Source organism: Dermacentor silvarum, chromosome 8 (assembly GCF_013339745.2).
Source record: "Dermacentor silvarum isolate Dsil-2018 chromosome 8, BIME_Dsil_1.4, whole genome shotgun sequence".
Lineage (NCBI taxonomy): Eukaryota > Metazoa > Arthropoda > Arachnida > Ixodida > Ixodidae > Dermacentor > Dermacentor silvarum.
The window spans coordinates 1,601,083-1,618,379 of NC_051161.1; the positions used below are offsets into that span (position 1 = coordinate 1,601,083).

Consider the following 17,297-nt stretch of genomic DNA (forward strand, 5'->3'; position numbering starts at 1 on the left):
TAATGAATGCGGTTTTAGGGCGATCAACTGCTTACATCGGGACCTGTCAGTAGCCCGAGCGTAAATCCAACGAAGAGAAGAATTCAGCGCCTTGCAAGCTGTCCAGACATCATCAATGTGTGGTAGAGGGTACAAGTCTTTTTACGTTATCTTATTAAGATGGCGATAATCGACGCAGAACCGAATGGAACCATATTTTTTTTTGTGACGAGAACCACCGGTGATGCCCATGGGCTATGGGAAGGTCGAATGACGGCGCGCTGAAGCATGTCATCAACGTGCTCACTGATCACCTGATGCTATGAGTAACATGAGAACAAGGTGAGAGCAGGAGCCAACGTTTCAACAAGTGGACTTGTCTAAACGTTGGCTCCTGCTCTCACCTTGTTCTCGTGTTACTCATCGTCCAGAGTAGGCTCAGCAACATCAAAAGAACGGAACTGGGCAAGCAGGTGAAGAAGGTGGGAGCGCTGCTCAGAAGTAGCGTCATCGGCAATGAAAGGTGTGAATAAGATGAGGTGATGGCGGAGCAGAAGTGGAAAGTGCACAGAAGTCAGTGAGCTCTGCATGCGAAGCATCAGGCACGTCGGCAATAAACAAGTCATCAAGAGGCTGAAGACGGCCAATTGCTTAGCCGCAAAGAGCCTTCAGGACTATAGGAAGTGCTATGGAGCTGAGATGGAGCTGATGGAGTCAAAGATGGAGCTGAAACCGGCTGAAATGTCAAGCGTGGCGAAAGGGAGGGGAACATCTTTGCGGGTTATGAAGAGTTTCAAAGGAGTGAAAAAGGACAGCGCCTTCAGAGTGTGGGGTCTCATACATGCTCTTGGGACAAAGGAACGACAACACAGTAGTGCAAACAATCAAAAGGGCATTTATTGCACCTTTCATACACTAATACATGCTAGCCAAATTATTACCAATAGAACATTCACATGGGCGCGCCACAAATCAAGGAAGTCCGACTCACCACGACCCAATAGCGAGCGAATATGTTAACCCCATGCTGTGACACCATCGCCTAGTCGTTCACGTGTACGGTCACGCGAACGGTGGCGCGTTCGAACGATGCGTGTTCGTCCATACCGGTGTCCTGCTCTTAGCCTCGCCTCGCGAGACGGGCCCGCGAAGCGTTCGTGCGTGTTGGTCGCCGATCCCAAGCCAAAGAGGAAGCGTCTTCGACCTTTTTCTCCTAAGTCACCCCTCCGTTCAGTGGCGTTAGCATCGCGACACTCGCGCCATCTCTCGCAATGCGCCGCAACCACCACAAGTGCTGCCGGCGCTTAGCCACGCGGAGAAGCCGGATTACAGGAGACGCGTGAGAGTTGCGCATGCCCACATCTCCCCAACCTTAAATCACTACACATACTCCGGCGAAACATGTCACAAGGTCTATCAATGCGCGCGTCGTGAACAAAAGTTAGTACATGCGACAGTGGCCCGCTGATGAAATGTCCACACGTTATCCACAACATTTCGAGCCAACATTGTCTCTGGGGTTCACTGCTGGCGTCCGTTGGTCACAGCACCACTTCCGTAGATCCGATGGCACGACTCCAGCCCAGGACTCTGGAAACGGCGACGCAGAAGTCGGCACGAGCAAGTGTCGCTCACGCCGACGCGCCCTGCTGGCGAAAGCTGCTGTAGCCGTTGGTGACTGCCGGCTCTTTTCCCAGCTGCCGAGGGTAGCGAGCCGGACACAGGCGGCCGCCGAAATCGCTACGCCGAACTGGTCACAGGCATCTGCATCGCCTAGGGTAGCTCGATTGTAGTCAGGGCAGCAGCGCTGACGATGTGCAGGTGACAGCAAGGGGTGACTCCGATCACGCTGCATACACTCAACGCACTTGACAAACACTAAAGTAGTGCAAGGGAGAGGAATTCGGCATACGCATCGCCCACGTGGTTCGATGTTCAATTCGGCCAGCAAAATTTCGGGCGGCTATTCAGATGCTAAGTTCACGTGAACAAAGCTCGCTTTCTTGAGTCGAACCAGTAATTTCAATTCGTGCGAGGCGAACTAATGAGGAAAACAATGTGCAACACCTCAACACCACGGTCTACCAGGTTGTGTCCCTCAAAGTGCGACAGGCGGCTTTGTAAAGCCTTAGGCCTAATGCGTCGCTACTTTGACAACAACCGGCATCCCAAATAAAAAAAGAACATCACTCAAAATGGGCACAACAGGTAGCCGTGAGGAGACCTTAGCTCTGTGAGGTGGTCCTACCCCGCTCGCTGCACACAGCATCCGAGTTGACGGCGCCCACCGTCCCAGACGGTGTCAGAGCGCCCGGTGCCAGGCCGCAATACCAGTCAGCCCGTAGCGGCACCCGTCTCCCTGAGCCGCGACTACCAAGTCAAAGAGATAGAAGATGCTATTTACATAAGAAATTGCGACCACCCACGAGGCTTCCGTACTCACTCGCTTCAGGCTTGCCAATGCTTCGCAGGCGCTAGGCCTCACTCTCCCAGGATGCGGACCACCTGGCTCTCGTACCGACGAGTGTACTTCAACAAAACACTCACGAAAAGGCTTAGCATGTTGAAAAGTTCAAACATGCTACAGCAGCCGTCGCCTCGCTCAGAAAGCATGCCGCCGACACTAGCGATCAAAATGCACGCTAGGACTACGCTTCGGTTGGGACAAAGGTTGTCTCGAACCGAGCAAAACTGTTAAAATTATCGTCCGATGCCCCAAGAGCCCTACGATGGGCGCCAGATGTGGGGTCTCATACGTGCTCTTGGGACAAAGGAACGACAGCACAGTAGTGCAAACAATCAAAAGGGCATTTATTGCACCTTCATACACTAATACATGCTAGCCGAATTACTACCAATAGAACATTCACATGGGCGCGCCCCAAATCAAGAAAGTCCGACTCACCGCGACCCAATAGCGAGCGAATATGTTCGCCCCATGCTGTGACACCATCGCCTAGTCGTTCACATGTACGGTCACGCGAGCGGTGGCGCGTTCGAACGATCCGTGTTCGTCCATACCGGTGTCCTGCTCTTAGCCTCGCAAGACAGGCCCACGAAGCGGGCCGGCGCACGCGCGAAGCGTTTGTGCATGTTGGTCGCCGATCCCAAGCCAATAAGGAAGCGTCCTCGACCTTTTTCTCTCAATTGACTCACCCGGCCACTCGGTGGCGTTAGCATCGCGACACTCACGCCATCTCTCGCAATGCGCCGCAACCACCACGACCGCCTCCAGCGCTTAGCCACGCGGTGAAGCCGAATTACAGGAGTAACCTCCCCATTCTAGACACCCTACCAATAGCACGAAGCCGGAACAGGATGTACATCAGTCAAGTACTACCGATCGTTGCACAGAACAAGAAAACGACTTAACTTTGATACGTGCAAGGATAAGAACCTACTGCAAGACCTTTATAAATATTTATGCTGCTTGTAAAACACATAAACTTAAATTATTAAAGCACATGTCAGGCCAGTTTCCACAAGTATTTGCTGCCCTCATACCGGCAACACCGGGAGACGTCGCTCAAAGTCGTCACTCACATGCGGTACGACTTGTAGGTGACGAGCGAATGCGACAGCTATGTCCATCGCACCGCTTGTCGCTGTCGCACGTAAGATCGCTTGCATGCAGTTTATACTTGATGCAGTTTACAGAATTGTGCCACTTTTTTGCTGCCTAGTTGTGGAGTTGTAAACTTGATGCTTGTTTTTCAAAAAAATATTTATTAGCAATTTTTGTCAAGAAATATGCTCACTACAATTAAACGTCTTTTAAGTGCAACAAACCTCATCAAATTTGGTGCAGTGGTTGGTGAGCAAAACATTCTTTGTTCCCATGTATCCAGATTGGGGTTCTCAGGGTTAATCTTGAAAACTTTTCTTATCGACAATTTTCTAGAGTGTTGGCACCAATAACCACAGTTGTGACACAGAAGTGCCATCCATACTGTACACTTTTCGAAGATTGCCTAAAGCCAGCAGCACTGATGCATGAGGTACCACACAACAGTTGGCTCAGGTTTCTCAATTTAGGAATATGTTAAGCGTTTCCTGGATGTTCCAATGCGCAAGCAACAAGCTATTGTTGCCAGACTGCTCCATAAACTCGTTAACAGGAGCGCTGCTGGAATAAGCATTCTCAATAGGTGTCTTACTAAGCACAGCCTGCACACTCCGCTCACAAATTAAAAAGAACTTAGACTGAAGCGATTGTCATGGATATGCACTGCCTGACACCACAAGTAATACATGTGGACTGTTACCATTCAGCATCAGTCTTGATAACAGCACTTTTATAAGTGCTACATCAAAAGCCCTAGGCAGTATAGCATTTTCCACGTGTTTACTTGATTTGACCACACACAGATGCAGTTTTTGAAATATTTGGTCATTTGCACAACTGTCGACTAAACTCTCTACTTCATGAGGAGCACAAGAATTCCGTTTACATTGCACACACAACACTGTCATACATTCTGCCATCAACAACTATTGCTATTGGGGCAGTGCAGTCCAGCAAACCTGCAGCGTTGCTTGGAAGGCCCACAATGGCTAGACTTGTGCGTTGTAGGTGGTTGAACTGCCTTTGCAACCACCAAGACCAAAGCTATTTCCTAGTGGCAGTATTGAAGACTGTGCTTCACAAAGTTCACAAGTGAGTGATAGTATCGATTTGCTGCCACAAGATTGCTATACCAGCCATGACAAGGCATGCAAAATGCAACATTTGGGAGACAAAAATTGTGGGTGTGTATTGTTTCAAAAGATAGGCTCGTTGATCTCACAAGGCTACGAATGAACATTTCCAGGCAGTCTTCCAGAGGGCACTGCCACATACTGCACACTACAGTGGGGAACTAACAACCCCAATTTAATATTCGTAAGCCAATCTTTGAAAGCTGCACAGTGTGCGGTAGGGCTCTCACTCGACAATGTCTGCCATATGCAAAACACGTCATCTCATAATTTGCATGCAAAATATTCCAGGATGAATGCTTACAAATATTCATCCTGGAATATTTTCATTCTGGCATATTCATCCTGGAATATTCATATTTTCATCCTGGAATATTCATCCCGGAAGCACAGTCTCCTGGAATATTTCAGGAGGAATATCTCAGAATATTTCAGGATATTCCAGGAGGAATCACTCGAAATAATTGTGCATGGCTTCTTCTCATCTGAACATATGTGAAGACTTAGACCAGCATTGGAGACATATGTGCAGCATAGGAAAAGCAATGCATTTGTAGACAAATTGCTCATGCTCGCACAAAACAAAGGGTCAAAGGAAGATGGACATTGGGGCAAACACGGAAAGCTGTTTTTCACAGTGCAGCTCTTCTAGGGTGGTAAAGACTACAAGGCATTCAACGTAGGAGTTGCGAGACCTATGAAGGATCGACAACAATTACATTCATATAAACTTGAAGCTAGCCTACCTGCAAGTTTCTTTAAATGGGGCCTAGAAGTCTCATAGATGTCTGTGTTACCTAGGAAACAACCTAGTCCACAATCGAAGCGGCTCCTAGCTTTCATACCACTCCAATGTGCTTCAATACAAAGATGTGGGAAATTCTGTCCAATAAACCAAAGTATTGAACCCCTTACAAAAGCGTTCCTAGAGGTACAAGGCAACATATTTCAATAAAATGGGTACAATTAAAGACGTTTCCGTGCATAAATCAGCCCTCAGCACACCGCTAACATAATAGCCTGCTGTCACCCCATGTGTAAGACCTGCAAGGACCTTCAAAACGACATCAAAACCGAAAGCAGTTTAATTTATTATGAGCACAAAAATTAAAACCAGCTTTATCTGCGCTAGCTCTAATGTCATTTATATGCTGGAATGCTTGTTCAGCAGCCATGATTATATCAGAAGAACAGGACTGGCAACAAATGTTAGACTAAGCATATATATTTAGGGTGGTTCCTTTTTAAGTAAAAATAAATTTACGTTTTTGTACCCCACACAAGTTTTATGAAAGTTGGGCTAAACATGATTACTCCTCAAATTTTGCCCTTTCATAAAGGATAACTAATGCAGGTGTTACAAAACAAATTAATGATGCCCATTTCGTGTGACGCAAGTGGTAAAGATTTATCACCTTAGTAATATGCATATATAAGCATGGTACATAGCTCTTTTTTACTTAAAACTCAAGTAAAAGCTAGCAGATATGATCTGCACCTGCCTGACCTGAGCAAAAGAAAGCATGTTGCCTTTTTTAGCACCCATGTTTACATGAATATGACAATGCCATATTGCATCCCATATCCCACACATCGTATATACATAAATGACAGTCACAGCAATGCGCAAGGAAGCGAATGCAGCTCTGCATTGGTAACAGTAACTATGACATTCAGAGGACATTTAGTGATTTACCCAACTTATGTTACCTTCAAAACAGTGAGGCTGATGCGGCTAGTTGGTATCCTATTATTTTATTGCAAGAGTCTATGGCAGGAACCAGTAAAACAGAAGCACTACAGTCAAGGACGAAAAGCCCAACAGGTCTACAATAAAGACAGAAATGCTCAAAATGCATACATGTACATCAAAAAGGGTTTGTAAGAGAAGGAAAAGCATCACACTTTTAACGAAGCGTGCCAATTCGCACTACTATTTGTACTTCTTCTTTCTGCCTTGTCAGAAAAGTACAAACAACATAAAAAATGGATTGCAAACATGCCTCTCTTGTTTTTGTTCATGTAATTTATGTTACAAATATTAGTTATAGGCTTGCGCGATTATTCAATATTTCAAGATATTCAATCGACCATTATGCTATTCAATATTTGCTTTGGCTCAAATTTCAGTATTCAAAATTTCTCCAAGTATTCGATATGAATGAATAAACATATTTTTCTACGTATAAGCTTCACGCCCAATTAAAACACTCCGTAAAGAAAAAGATGCCTCGCATATCTGCACAGATAACCTGTGAAAATAGTTACATACAATGCCCAAATTTTTGTAAAAACACTTTCTATTTGCAGATGCACAAATTGCCCCCGTCGTATCTTCAGCCAGTGGCACTGTTCCCCATCCCTTCGACAATGCTGATGGTGGAGAACTTTTTCCTAAAGATGGTTTCATAGCAGCGGGCAGGTACCTTGAAATCACACCTCGAGACAAAAACTTGCGCTGCCAGGAAGCCGCACCTATTTACTGTTACCACCCCAATTTTACTGTTAAATTTTCTCAATTTTTAGTGCAGGTTATACACGGAAGTTTTGGATGCTGTGAGGCGTCTCGCTCTATCTTTCAGAGACATTAAAAACTGAGGCCGTGAAGATCCATGCCCCGTACTCTCGCTTTCACTGGCTTTTTCGACTTCCTGAGAGCCATACTGCGGCGGACAGGGCACTAAACCGCAACTTTGGTGGCCAACATCCGGCAAAACAGTGCAAGTAAGGCCTAACAACCAAGGCAGGCACGGCAGTGTAAAGCAAGTTTGCCGTGTGGGGATCGAGGTGCCTTCCCGCGCCTCGTCCCCCAGCTCGCGCGTGGCGCTTAGCTCAATCTCCGGGAACCGCCGCCATAAGGGCAACATGGCGGACACGGCTAGCGCACCGGACCTACTTTCCCACACAAACCGTGCTTCTCCCCCCCCGGGACTGGACTTTGTGGGGATGCGCGACTCTCACGCGTCCCCTGATGTTGTTTTCCCCGCATGTCACCCGTAGTCCGGCTTCTCTGCGTGGCTAAGCCCGGCGGTGGTTGCGGCGCGTTGCAAGAGATGGCGCTAGTGTCGCGATGCTAACACTACCGAACGGCGAGGTCACTTGGGAAAAAAGGGTCGGAGGCGCTCTCTTTTTGGCTTGGGATCGGCGACAAACACGCACGGACGCTTCGCGCGCCCGTGCGCCGGCCCGCTTCACGCGACCGTCGCGCGAGGCTTAGAGCAGGACACCAGTATGGACGAACACGGATCGTTCGAGCACGCCACCGTTCGCGTGACTGTACACGTGAACGACTAGGCGATGGTGTCATAGCATGGGGCGAACGTATTCGCTCGCTATCGGGTCGCGGTGAGCCGGACTTCCTTGATTTGTCGCGCGCCCGTGTGAATGTTCTATTGGTTGCAATTCGGCTAGCATGTATTAGTGTATGAAAGGTGCAATAAATGCCCTTTTGATTGTTTGTACTACTGTGTTGTCGTTCCTTTGTCCCAAGAGCACATGTGAGACCCCACATCTGGCGCCCAACGTGGGGCTCTTGGGGCATCGGACGATAATTTTAACAGTTTTGCTCGGGTCGAGCCAACCTTTGTTTCAACCGAAGCGTAGGCCTAGCGTAGATTTTGATCGCTAGTGTCGGCGGTGTGCTTTCTTGAGCGAGGCGACGGTTGCTGTAGCGTGTTTGAACTTTTCAACATGCTAAGCCTTTTCGCGAGTGTTTTGTTGAAGTACACTCGTCGGTACGAGAGCCACGTGGTCTGCATCCTGGGAGAGCGAGGCCTAGCGCCCGCGGAGCATTGGCAAGCCTGAAGCCAGTGAGTACGGAAGCCGCGTGGGTGGTCCGAATTTCTTATGTAAATAGCTTCTTCTATATCTCTGACTTCGGAAGTCGTGGCTCAGGGAGCCGGGCGGCCGCGGGCCACGGGTGCCGCTACGGGCTGACTGGTATTGCGGCCTGGCACCGGGCACTCCGACACCGTCTGGGACGGTGGGCGCCGTCAACTCGGATGCTGTGTGCACCGAGCGGAGTAGGACCACCTCACAGAGCTAACGTCTCTCGCGGCTGCCTGTTCTTGGGCCCATTTTGGGTGTTTTTTTTTTTTTTTGGATGCCGGTTGTTGTCAAAGTAGTGACGCATTAGGCCTAAGGCTTAACAAAGCCGCCTGTCGCACGTTGAGGGACACAACCTGGTGGACCGTGGTGTTGAGATGTCGCACATTGCTTCCCTAATTAGTTCGCCTCGCACGAATTGAAATTACTCGTTCGACTCAAGAAAGCAAGCTTTGTTCACGTGAACTTAGCATCTGAATTGCCGTCCGAAATTTCGCTAGCCGCATTGAACATCGTACCACGTGGGCGATGCGTATGCCGAATTCCTCTCACTTGTACTACTTTAGTGTTTGTCGAGTGCGTTGAGTGTACGCAGCGTGAGCGGAGTCACCCCTGGTTTGCTGTCACCTGCACATCGTCAGCGCTGCTGCCCCGGACTACAATCGAGCTACCCCAGGCTTTGGAGATGCCTGTGGTCAATTCGGCGCAGCGACTTCGGCGGCCGCCAATGTCCGGCTCGCAACCCTCAGCGGCTGGGAAAAGAGCCGGCAGTCACCAACGGCTACTGCGGCTCTCGTCAGCAGGGCGCGAGCGACGCTTGCTCGTGCCGACTTCTGCGTCGCCGTTTCCGGAGTCCTGGGCTGGAGTCGTGCCATCGAATCTGCAGACGTGGTGCTGTGACCAACGGACGCCAGCGGTAAACCCCAGAGTCAATGTCGGCTCGCACGTTGTGGATAACGCGTGGACATTTCCTCGGCGGCGCCACTGTCGCATGTACTAACTTTTGTTCGCGACGCGTGCGTTGATAGGCCTTGTGACATGTTTCGCCGGCGTATGTGTAGTGATTTAAGGTTGGGGGGATGTGGGGATGCGTCCCCTGATGTTTTCCCGCATGTCTCCTGTAGTCCGGCTTCTCTGCGTGGCTAAGCCCGGCGGTGGTTGCGGCGCGTTGCGAGAGATGGCGTCAGTGTCGCGATGCTAAAGCCACCGAACGGCGGGGGCACTTGGGAGAAAAAGGTCGGAGGCGCTCTCTCTTTGGCTTGGGATCGGCGGCGAACACGCACGAACGCTTCGCGCGTGCGCCGGCCCGCTTCGTGCGACCGTCGCGCGAGGCTTAGAGCAGGACACCAGTATGGACGAACACGGATCGTTCGAGCGCGCCACCGTTCGCGTGACTGTACACGTGAACGACTAGGCGATGGTGTCATAGCATGGGGCGACATATTCGCTCGCTATTGGGTCGCGGTGAGTCGGACTTCCTTGATTTGTCGAGCGCCCGTGTGAATGTTCTATTGGTAGTAATTCGGCTAGTGTGCATTAGTGTATGAAAGGTGCAATAAATGCCCTTTTGATTGTTTGCACTACTGCGTTGTCGTTCCTTTGTCCCAAGAGCACATGTGAGACCCCACAACTTGCTCCGCGAGAACACGCCACCGGGATGCGCTCTGATTGGCCTCCCGAGTGGCGGCCCCCGGGCACCCTCTCCACCCGAGCACTCATCCGCCGAGCGCTTCCTCGCCGCGGCAGATGCTCACATACCCGCAACGAGGTGGTTACATGAGAGCTTTGTTCTCGCGACTCCTCGTTCTTGCGCTTGGCAGACCGCTACCCGGTTAGCCCTAGCGCAGCGGGCGCATGTACTCAATCGGTCTTGCGGCGAGCCTTGGCCCGTAAGCGCCGTGGCTGTCGCACTGTGCCGTATCTTGGGTGAGTCAACCCGTGTTTGTTGGCGATCTGACTCCGGAGTCTTCCCTGCGCCATGTCGGAGAGTCGACGAACCCTGCCGTAGCGCCTTTGTGCGTTGCGGAGTGGAGGAGCGTCGTGCCCTTTCCTGACCGTCGCTCATAAGGTAAGCCTTGTGCAAACCCATCTCCACAGCCACTCATCAATTATTGGACCCCAGATCATGTGCACGGGCAAGACAAAGGACCGCAAATGCGCCAAATGCACCTACCAAGTTCATCTATACTCTTACAGAAAGGAAAAGGTTCAGCTTGTGTGTGTGCGCATCAAGCCAAATTTTTCAATACAGCACAAACTGACGACATCGCACTCCACAGCATTGCGATGATGCACAGCGGATAAACACAAAACGCTCTCATGGCTTCAACCACTACAATATTCTAAGAAAACTGAACAGTGACCAAGAGCTTATAAACAAATTTGCTGTGCTGCTGGAATCATAAGAAATGTTGAACTTGCATTTTTGTATGAAAATATCTGAATAACGGCATTTTGAAAATAAACTTGCTCCAAAGATGAACCTGTCTCTTTTTTGCCAAGAACCAACTTTTTTAATATTGTCCACATCTGACACTAGTATCACCATTTTATGCAAATTCCACAACTATCAAACTACTGCGAAATTATTTGACAAATTATTACAGTATAACCCCGCTGACACGTTTTTCACGGGACCGTAAAAAAAAAAAGAACGCAAGAGCCGGGAAACGCAAGAGCCGAGAAACGCAAAAAATTGAGAAATGAGAGTAGTGGTGAACGGCACACAATTTTATGGGTGCGACTGTTTTCAGAACAAATCCGTGCAGGGGCGGGGCCTCGCCTCGATGACATATTACCATTTTCTTTTCTTTCTTTTTTTCCTCTCTGTTTGGCAGCTTTCCAGCATTGGAACGGAGAACACGCTGGGTTGGTGGTGACTAGGCACAACTGTGGCTGATGTTAAGGGATCGATGGTATTCCTAAATAAATGCATCATGCACTGTTTTGATGATCCAAATATAATCTAACTATCAGGGAGGGAGCAGTCTACCTGACTGGAGCAGTATTTTTGGGGGGGGTGTAGCTACGCTGAGCTCCGAAACACCCCAACGACCGCTGCTTCACGTCGGCATCCGGCACCACGTCTTCCGCCGCAGCACCAGGGCACAACCGACCGCGCCGCCAAACAGAGAGGAAAAAAAAAGAAAATGGTGATACGTCATCGAGGCGAGGCCCCGCCCCTGCATGGATTTGTTGTGAAAACAGTCGCACCCCAATTTTACTTGAATTCTTACGTTTGAAAAGAAAGTCGCAGTTTAGCCCGAAACCCGAAGCATCGACTGCGATAGCAAATTAGTAAACAGCGATACAAAGCAAGGACAGTAGTAGTTATATCAACCCTATAAACTTGTAAACATTCGCTTATTAACTATATTAACAAGCATGGTCTCAGCGCGCACAGGCAAACATGAACACATTACACTCAATGAGCGTGGACACTCGCTTTAATAGCACTGGCGTGAGGAAGCACCGCTGAAGCAGCGAGCGATGTGACCGTGCTGCCTATCACTTCAACGCAAACTGAGCACCGGGAACACACAGCACACACAAAGCTACGAACCACCAATGCAACTACACTGCCTAGACTCTGCCCCAATGCAGACCGCTCTCAAGATACGGTCCACGCGACCGAGCGCTGCCGCGCAGCACGCAGTTGATGCCAGAGTACAACACCGCGCAGGCGCGCACTTTTTCCATGTCGAAGATCGCTTTCAAGATACGGCGCCCCACCCCCCCTGCGCCTCGGGGGCGACAGAAGCGCGCTTCCGTCCGCCTTTCTGCTTCGCGCATGCGAAATTGAGCCGCAATCGCCGCCTGATCCTCGCACGCCTTCACTCGCACATACAGCATACGGCGCGCGGTGACGACGTTATCGCCCTTGGACTGTATACAGAACAGCTATGCGTCAAAAGCAATTTTAGGGCCCCAATGCGCCATTAGCCCCGAGAACGAACAAAAGCACGTCATGGCAAGGATTTCCGCTTGTCGTCTGCTACAGTTCGGGCTGCGTCTGGGCGCCTTCTGCAACATTTCCGTTTGTTTGCTCTCGTTCCCTGTGCTGGTACACTTATGACAGTCATCTCAAATATATCTTGGCAATGTCTTGGTTCGTCACAATTTATTGAAAGAGCTCATTTTCTAGACAATATATTTCTCAAAAGCAACGTTACAGTGCCGGCCAACGGAGGTCAGTCCGGAGCGGTGTGGGTGTTTCAAGCGCAGTTGTACACTCTGCAGTGGCAGCTCATGTGTATAATAAGAAGATAAATGCGAAAGCATAGGATATAACAATCTAGTTAAGCAACCATACTTGCGGTGGTGCAACAATCATGTAAGAAATGCAGGCTATATATGACTTCTACAACATTTATATTGATTTTAACCCGCTAAATATTGTTTGCTCACGACGAGCTGTTCATTGGCAAAATATTGAATTTGTGCATTTATTTACAGAAACGTTCAGCAGTAGCACGAGGCCTAAACAACACATCAGTATAGGTTCTACAGTACCGTTTGCTGTTTGAACTGCTTCTCAAAATTAAGCCGTTCTTAACAAGGTAATTTTAAGCGGTGGTAATTTTAAGTAAAGCTAATTGAGGCTTTAAGCTGTTTGCCGCTCAAAAAAATGGATAGACCAATATTTATTCTCTTTTCAGTGCTACACGCTCTATTTAATTCAACAAATTAACGCTGCTTGTTGCGTGGCGAACCGTTCTGATCGATCTGTTTGGCGAAACTGACACAGCTGCTCGGTGCAACTTTTTGGGCGAAATATGCTGTAGTCAGCAAGCTGCAGCCAGCAAGAAGCCGAAGCTTCATTGTTTAGTGGCATGGGACAGATAGAAAATATCAGCATTCACAGAAGGAGATGAAAAATCAAGTGAATTCTTATGAGATTTGTATATACATGTATAGTTTCTTGTTTATGAGGCTGGTATACGAGGGGGTCCTAAGATTATGGGCTGACGCAGTGAATACTTCTCAGTTCGTATAATTAAACACCATTGTGGTTTGAGGCATTGTCATGCAGACGGTAGTTGCATGACAACGTTGCATGACGAAGCTGCACTCTAGTGTTTCGAGTATGTTATAGTCATTCCAATAGGCGCTGTAAAGGACTCCACGGTTTCTATTCGAAGTTGCAGTGAACGGAAGGGTTTCACGAACAATGCGCGCCTCGTCATAATGATAGTCGGTTGCTTCCATTGCGGGAGGTCTCTACCATATTGTCCATAAAGACCACTTCAGGCCACTATGAAACATTGTATGGCATGTAATGGCTTGGCTCTTGATCTTAACCACGAACCTTTTCTTTCATGTGATCGTTATACATACATGAAGCGCAGTTGTGTTAACAGCCATGTAGAATGCTTTTTTTGGGTGGCTGTTTCGGAGAAAGGTGAAACTTGTTTTTGTTTATATGCATAAATTTTGTTAAATGCATAATGCATAAGAACTCTTGTTTTTACGCATTACTGCAGTAACCACTTTGAGTAGAACAACTCAACAGAGCAATAAGAAGCTTAACGAAAGCTTCGCAGGCAGTATCCTATTCTAACATACTGATTTATATATAAAGTTGACACCAAATACCAATATTGCTGTTTCGTGTAAAATGAAATGTCTGCCATAACTAGGTACTAAAGGAATGTTAAGTTTGGAGCAAAGCGTCATACAATTGAAATTTTCCATACTGAATTTTCAGACATTGTTTTTACGCAATATTTATGAACAGACACGGCGCACCTCTGCTTTGCAAAAGCAGTAACCTGCCCCCTGCAACTCTATATAGCTTCGATATCCAAGCAGCAAATTTTCACGATTCACGCAGTTTCGAAAAAGAGACTGCACTTTAGGCATGACAGCAGAAAGCAGCCAAAACATCCTGCAGGAAGTACGGCTAGCGCACCCCATGCAACGAGCATGCACGAAGCGAACTGGCGCGCACGGCAGCTGAACGAGCCGGAGCGAGCGGCGTCCTGGCCATGACGTCACTCGGGAGAGGGCGCCACTCCAACTTCTCGTCATTAATAGACACCATCTTTAGACAGCAAGTACAGATCTCAATGGCCATGCTTTTGCTGTTGGAAACTGAAAATACGTCATAGGCATTGCTCCTGGTACTTTGGGCGGCCAATCCTATCGTCAAACCACCAAGCCAAGCGAGTCAACATGACCGCTCAGGCTGGCGCGGGGTGGCAGTTCGCAACACATGATGCGGGAACGGTCCCACAGGTGGGACACAACAGTGGCGTTCCCAATGCATTGGATCCTATGGGAGCTATGCCCGGACTGGCCGAACACGACGTAACAGCCGGGAAAACGCAACACCCAGGAATCTAATAGGGGGGTTGTACTGTACTACTTGCTTTGACATCACTTTGAACCAAGAAATTGAATTTTCGCACGGGCCTAATTAATAATGCCTGCATATCCGGGATTTGTATAGATGAGTTTGTCGCATGATTTGCAAGCAGCCATCTTTTTCGTTACATTTGTTTCACGAAAATTCATAACTTTGGGTTGCAGACAAGAAAAACCCTGATTCTTACTCCAAAAAAAAAAAAAAACGTAAGAGCCAGAAAAGAAGGACCCTACATGTATTGTATGCATGCAGCTAAGAAACTTCGCAATAACCCGCCCGTTCACAACCTCAAAAAACTTAAGCTATACATTCTACAGCCAAACTCTTCCTTCCTGAGACAGAACATGTGATCCATGTTTAACACATTGCAGCTAACAGGCATTAATGATTCAAAGAGAGTACTGGAATCTGTTACTCTACTGACAGGAATGCATTTACACCAGTGCTCAAGAGGAGGCACCTAACCACTATTTTCGGCCAGAAATGCGTTTTCAGATTATAGCAGTTTCCGGTTCCTTGACTATTCCAAGAAAAATGCCAGAAAAATTTTATCCAGATCTGAGCCATCGAAAAGCAAATTTAGGTTTGTTCATGCACTGGTGATGTCTCACAAACAAGAAAATTGCCAGAGACCACCACTGTTCTGTGCTAGCTGTTACCATCATAAAGGTTGTTTTCTGCTCGTACCTAAGCATTAATTTTAATACTAAACCAGTGCTAGTGCAGAAGTATTCACTGAGCACCATTTCATGCCAGGTACCTTCAGACCGTATCCTTCACTAAGTCTGCTCACCGAGTGCTCTGGGAGCTCTCAAGAGCATTTTTATTTTTTTTACAAAAATGCCCATGAAGTTCTTCAAACGGCACAGCTTCTGGACCCCTTCATAAAAGCAAGAAGCCACAAATCGTGTGCAAGCCCACCCCCTGCAACAAATTCAGTGCCTCCTGAAAGGACAAAGGAGAGACTATTTTGACCGCATCCAAGTGAAACGGTGCCTTGCTGCTGCAGCAGCACCACAACACGTCCCAAAGCATGGACACAAGCCACAACGCACTATAACCAAGTGGCTACCGACCCCAAGGAAATTCAAGCGCTGGAAATAGCTTGTGGCTCCCACATATCAAGCCATCTGGAGAAGAGTCAAAAAAAAAATTTTTTAAAGATAAAGGCTGCAGTGACAAAAATTGGCCACACATATTCTCCAGATGTATTCTAGTGGCCACACAACAAAAATAAAGTGGCCCAATTTCCAATCTTTATTACATACTTTTTGTAAGTTTGCATTTCCTTTCACCTACGTTGACGCTAGCAAAAACTACAAGACATACTCAAAATACATGAGACAGCATTCTCTAGGGCATTAAATTCTATGCCGAATACAACTATGGACTAAGTTTTTTATATTTTGCCTTCCTTTATAATAAAATCTTAAGAGGCAAGGTTTTAAGTGCAATGCAGTGAAATTAAACTTGGAACAGCGATATTCCAGTGCAGAGTCTCGTTGTATCCCCACTTTCCACAAACATTAATCTCGTGGTTGTGCTTTGCAGTCTGGCCAAAACAGAGCTTGCCATTGAGTTTTTTACAAGCCACATTTGCTTTTTTAGGGTTGTGCAAGTTATTATTCATCCTATACCTAAATTTTAGCTTTTTTCTTCGCCTCGAACAATGCATGTGTTTATATACATTGCTTTCATTTCCTATTCTTGATGCTTCCAATCTGTTGATCCCGATCTTGATCAATCTTGCTAATACTAGTGTCATGCCAGAGTCTAAGCAGAAAAATGAGCAACAAAGACGTTAAAGGTGACATCTTACAGCCATTTTCTTCCACTGCGGGGAACGTTATCCATCACGTGAAATGTCACACTGATGACGGCGCAGTTGTCTCCACTGACATAAGCCAAACAGTGGCCAGCTGCATGAACTGTGGGTGCTTGTTGTTCAGTGATGATAATTGCACCATCACAGATCACAACAGGGACCCCAGCATGTGGGACATTCATTCTGAGAGAAACTGATGCAGTTGGCATTCTGTCTAAATAAGAAATTTAAAGAAAGGCATCTAGTTAGCTTCGTTACCATCTTGTTCCTTCGTATACGCATATATTCCACTCAACAGGCATCCATCGAAAGTGGCCACGCGGTCTCGTCCCTTTTTGCACTTTTCCGTTGTATGCACACTGTCGCAAGCTAAAATGCCAAGTGCAAAGGCAGCAAGGAATGTCAGTCAAAATGGCTACATCCAGCGATAAGGATTGCGCTTTCATTTGTCACCCATTTTTCTTATGGGAATAATATGGGATTCCACAGCCACACAGATACATTTCAAAGTGGCTAATGTTGGAGGGCTGTGCTCCACAGCACATAGCCACGGGTGGTTGACAAGGGACAGCTTTTTGCCACAGATGTTCTGGTCCCCTGTGT

General features: G+C 47.7%; 1 protein-coding gene and 1 long non-coding RNA gene across 2 annotated transcripts in view; one reads left to right on the forward strand and one right to left on the reverse strand.

The window, feature by feature from the left end:
• The window catches only part of LOC125947490 (uncharacterized), a 409,960-nt gene extending 399,835 nt beyond the window's left edge, over positions 1–10,125 (forward strand). The window contains exon 3 of the long non-coding RNA XR_007468334.1: positions 10,053–10,125. This is a non-coding gene — a long non-coding RNA (uncharacterized LOC125947490). The remainder of the gene's footprint in view (positions 1–10,052) is intronic.
• LOC119460513 (intermembrane lipid transfer protein VPS13A) overlaps positions 1–17,297 on the reverse strand; it is a 1,139,096-nt gene that overhangs the window by 1,052,599 nt on the left and 69,200 nt on the right. The gene's annotated exons all lie outside the window — the stretch shown is intronic.